General features: G+C 41.9%; 1 pseudogene; it reads right to left on the reverse strand.

The window, feature by feature from the left end:
• Positions 1–756: 756 nt before the first annotated feature.
• On the reverse strand, positions 757–854 carry LOC114008281 (uncharacterized; annotated as a pseudogene).
• Between the last annotated feature and the right edge of the window lie 4,735 nt (positions 855–5,589).

Here is a 5,589-nt window from a genome sequence, read left to right on the forward strand (position 1 = left end):
CAGTGAGAGAGAGAGAGAGAGAGAGCCCAAGGGCTTTACACTTTGATAGATGTCAAAGGTTATTAGAATTGGAAGCAAAGATGACTTTTTTCTGGCTCTGTCTTCTGAACAGATCTCGAATGCAACTCAGAGGACAAAACTTCCAGAGGCTGATCTCTGCTTCAATTATGTTGGCCCAAAGCAGGCAGTCCACACGTCCAATTGAATACAGGTATTCATCCTAGGTATTCTTCTTTTTTTGGAGAGGTTTTTGCTATAGGGCACGTGTGCTCACCAGTCAGACAGAGAGACAGAAAGCGAGAAATCACCCCCAGGGGGGATGGCCATGCTGCAATCCCTTCTCCTCCATTTCTCCTCTCTGGATCTTGGGCATGCATGCATACACGCCTGGCGTGAGTTTAAGCCGTCAGGTCCGGGACTGGAACCACGGTCGACTACGTGGGAGTCCAACGACATAGCCATTACACTGACTGCTGGTCCCGCTAGGTATTCTTGGTTTTCTGGCACAGAAATGGAACTATACAAATCAGTGGCTATTGAATAAATAATAATAGATAGTGGTTTATCTGTTGGAGAGAAGATGGAAAGGAATAAGAAATTTTTTCATGAAATTCAGAAATTTGTTTAAAATATTGAATTTGAAGTGGTAACAGGATATTAGGCAGCAGTGGACAAAAAGCATCCAGAAATCCAAGTCTGAAATTTAAAGAAGAATGTTAGAAGTCATATACAGAGATTTTTATTAAAAATGCTTTTAAAACTATGAAATGCTTTACAAATTTTCCCATCATCCTTGCACAGGGGCAGCGCTAATCTTCTCTGTTATCATTTTAGCATACCTGCTGCCAAAGCAAGTGCCAAGATGTAGATTATTTTTGAACCTCTGGACTTAAATGAAATCACTCCGGGACAGAGTGTAAATAGGATAGAAAAGGAGTTTGAGAGGAGAACCAGACTTTTGGATAGACTACAAAACATGGTAAAGATTAAAGATGCCCAGCACAATACGTGTAGAATCAGAAGACTGAAGTGTTCCAGGACTAAGGAAGGAAGAAATCTTTGAAGGAAGAAAGAGTGTATCATGTAGCCTATTGCTGTGTAACCAAGGGACCCAAAAACCACTGAGTATGTGACCAGCTAGGGTGGCTCTGCTTATGGCCACAGTTTCTGTAATTGGTCAGCCAGGTAGTTCAGGCCAACATCGCTGTTGTTCCCTGTGGAGCTGTGGGCTATGCTACACATGTTTTCCTCATGGTGATACCAGAAAGACTAGAGAGCAAGCCCAGCCCTGTAGGTGCATTTCAGGACTCTGTTTACCACTTGTCTATCTCATTGACCAAAACAAGTCCTATGGCAGAACCCTAAGTCAAGTTAGGGAACTACTCTCCACCTGCAGTGCAAAGATCTGCAGAGTCACGTGGAAGAGTGAAGAGATGGGAATAATAATGCAATGAACTATGTATGTTCGGGGTGTTAACTAGGCCTGCACTCTAACGTTTTCTGAAGGCTTCGGTTAAGGGTGTTAAAGGAAGCCCATTCTCCTCTTCTTCCTATTCCTTGTTGGTATATGGTAGCTGGGGTCAACGAAGTCAGCTAAGGAATAGATCAGGTAGAATGAAGGCTGGAAAAATGCCTCCAGACTGGACATTAGACAATTTAGGAGCACCTTGGCAACACTGTTTCCCTGGAATGGGTTGAGTTGAGACATTTAGGAACTAGTACCAGATGAAAAGAAGGAATATAAATACATTTTTAAGTAGTAAAGGGAATGGAGGAACTGGAATAGCTTAAAGAAGTGAAGTTGAGGGGAAAGATTTTCAGTGGGAAAGACTCATGCATGTATTTACTGACCAAGGTAAAGCAGAGAGGGGAATGTTGAAGCTACAAGAGGGAAGGAAGATAATTGCAGGAACCATCATGGAGAGATAGAAAGCATCTTCTCCCAGAGGAGACATTAACTTTGGAAGGTGATAGGGCTTCCCATTCCTCTTAAACAGGAGATAAGGAAGAATTTGGTGAAATAATAGTGAAGTAGAAGGAAGCTGAGTGTTTAATAAGGTGTGATAGTCCTATCAATAAAGTGAGAGGCTAAGGTACCTTCCATTTAAAAACACTTTTATATGTATTTATTTATTTTTAATTCCATTTGTTATTATTTTTAATTTGACCAGAGAGAGACAGAGAGAGAGAAAGGGAAAGCAAGAAAGGAAGCTGCCAGGTCCGGGACTCGAACTGTGGTTGACCATATGGGAATCCAGCACCTTTAACCACCATACCACCTGCCAGCCCTAAGGCTAAGGTATTTTCTAAGAATGAGGAGGATGGGGAGCAAAGCTAGGGTCTTTCTTTTTTTCTTTTCTTTCTTTCTTTTTTTAAAAAGACTTATTCATGTGGGACCAGCAGATGGCATAACGGTTATGTTGCTGGATCCCCACGTAGTCAACCGCGCTTCAAGTCCTGAGCCTGGTGGCTTAAACATGTGGGGCACCACACATGCCCAAGATCCTGAGAGGAGAATGGAGGAGAAGGGACTGCAGCATGGCCACCCTCCTGGTGGTGATTTCTCGCTTTCTGTCTCTCTCCGTATCTATAGCATGAGCATGTGCCCTATAGCAAAAATCTCTCTCTCTCAAAAAAAAGAATTATTCATTTAATTTTATTTACCATTATTCTTCTTCAGTTTGACCAGAGAGAGAGAGAGACAAAAAGAGAGAGAGAGAGAAAGCAAGTTACTAGGTCTGGGACTCAAACTATGGTTGGCATGCTGGAGTCCAGCACCTTACCACAATGCCACAATGCCACCTGCTGGCCCCAGAGGCCAGGATCTTTTTTTTTTTTAGAGAAAAATTTTTGCTATAGGGCATGTATGCTCGCTCATCAGAGAGACAGAAAGGATAAAGCACCTCCTGGGGGGATGGCCATGCCGCAATCCCTTCTCCTCCATTCTCCTCTCGGGATTTTGGGCATGCACGCACATGTGCCTAGCATGAGTTTTAAGCCACGGGTCCTGGACTCGAACTCCAGTCAATTACATGGGAGTCCAGCAACGTAACCATTACACCACCTGCTGGTCCCAGAGCGGGAGTTGTAAGTAAAGAGAGGAGAATCATAAATGATTGCTCTGAGCAGAAATGGAAGTCAAAGGTTGGATGAACACCCCTGAATACCCAAATGATATTGAGCAACCCAAATGTGTCATAGCGGTGGTTGCCATGGTTACAATCCCTCCCCCCCTTCCACAGATGGGGAAAGAGAGTAGAAATGTGGTATAGTGAAAGACCAGCTGTTAAAGGAAACTAGAGAACCAGAGAAGATTTTAGTGAAATTGGTGGCTCATGAGAATACAGGTGAGCAGCAGCTAAAGTTTATTTTGCCAAGCCCTGTGCTGGGTATAGGTGGTCAGTATAGGCTACTGCTTAGAAAATAGGCATTTGAATCAGAGGGACTTGGTTAGAATGCTAGCTTTATTATTTATGGCTGTGAGATGTAGGGTACTACCTATTATCTCGGCTTTCTGGTTGTAAAATAGGACACAAATCTACTGCAAAGGATTACTGTTAGAATTTAATGAAGTCAATGTATGGGAAGCCCTTACTTTGGGTATAGTGATGGCACACAGAATGTGCTGAATACATTTTAAGTACTAAAGCTGGAACTGAATCAAAGTGATTCTGACTGCGTGTCCAGTGCTTTTCTGGTCCTCCTCACTAACCTGATGTTCTTTCTGTTTGGAGGGCATTACCTTCAGGCAGGCAATCTTCAGTGGAGCTTACCCTTATCAGCTGCTCCAGACTCCTACATGCATGTTGGTAAGATGTGAGGCCTCTGGCCTTGGTAGGGGATCTAAAAACTGCTGACAATAGGAGAAGCTAGTTTAACCACTATTGTACACATCTGTTCTACACACCAGTCTGCTTCTTGCAATGAATGGAAAAGCTTTTTGCTGAGTGAGATGCTAAAATGGGTGCCTGGCAGGACCCTCTGTCATGTACTTCTAGAGATCTTTAGAAATGAAAGGATACATATTCTCCCTACCCCACCCACTTCTGTCTGAAATTGTTTAAGCATGAGTAATGAAATAAATTGAGGACAGCCAGAGATTATCTACAGACAGGTTTAGCAACTTGCTCAGTTCCTGGCAAACCAAGACTTGTAACCATTTTCCTCACTACCAATTTGTTTACTTAAATTTTTGTTTTTTAGGTAGTAACTACTATTTAATTGAAAAAGCTATACAGGGACAAGGAAAATAATTTCCAAGTGCAAATGATATAAGATTTAAAATTATGGTCCTACTTCAGGCCCTTTACTTTCAATCCTTTTCCTGGCTGTCACTACTGTTAACAAATTTTTGGGTATCTTTCCAGAAATATTCTACCTATACAATTACACACACACACACACACACACACACACACACATATACATATGAAGGGACTTCAACAAGTTCATGGAAAATGGAATTAAATTATAAATTTATTTTAGTGTAAAAATTTGAAAAACCTGCATAATTTTTTAAAAAATAAGATGCATTTTCCATGAGCTTTTTTCCCCTTTATTCACGAGGGAGCATGTTTGAGCACATGAGAGTAAAAGAGAGAGACTGAGAGAGAGGAGCATCCTTCTTAAGATCTGGCACGCCGTGATCTCCTTCCTCATTTCCTCCAGCCTGTCAGATCAGCCTGTCAGATCTTCAGCACTTGAGTGTGTGCCTGATGTGTCCCAGGCTGATAGACTTTGGGATTCAAACAGTGACCCGGCTTCCCTTGAGCATGTGTTACTGCTGTGCGAGGACCCAGCCTTTCATGAACTTTTGGAGACCACTTCACATTTATGAATGTTTATTATTAAAACATAACAAAGCAAGTGGGAACATTATATATTGCTTCATGCCTTGATTCCTCCCCCCCCCCCAAAATCTGGAGACAGCTCACATCCAAATAATATTTCTTTTTCTTTCTTTTAAATGATTTCATGATAATCCATAGTATGGTTGTTACACAAATTATTATTATTTTTTGAGATAGTTTTGCTATAGGACAGAGAAAGACAGAGAGAAAGAAAGTGAGAAATACCCCCCTCTCCCGGGGGGATGACCATGCCACAATCTCTTCTTCTCCATTCTCCTCTTGGGATTATGGGCATGTATGCACCTGTGCCTGGTATGAATTTCAAGTCACTGGGTCTGGGACATGAACTGAGGTGGACCACCTGGGAGTCCAGCACCTTAACCATGATGCTACCTGCTGGCCTCATATGGCACAATTTAGTCTCAACTTCTAGTTTGGTTCTTTTGACATGCCTTTTTATTTTTGTGACAACACTATCACTATCAGGTTCTAAACCTGGTAGTGATATTCAACCTATTCATTCCTGTTATTTAGTAATCCCTGCCAATTCCTTCTGTACAGTGCCTTTCGTATTTGTCCATTCTTTGCCATTCTCATTGTTCTGATTTATTTCTTGCCATCTCCTATAGCATTTTCCTGTCTCCAAATTCTCTATGTCCACACATCTTGCATACTTGTTCTTTTTGAGAGAGGTTTTTTTTTTTTTTTTTGCTATAGGGCACGTGCGCTCGCCAGTCAG

This window comes from Tupaia chinensis, unplaced genomic scaffold, assembly GCF_000334495.1.
Source record: "Tupaia chinensis unplaced genomic scaffold, TupChi_1.0 Scaffold000316_1, whole genome shotgun sequence".
In the NCBI taxonomy this organism is placed as follows: Eukaryota; Metazoa; Chordata; class Mammalia; order Scandentia; family Tupaiidae; genus Tupaia; species Tupaia belangeri.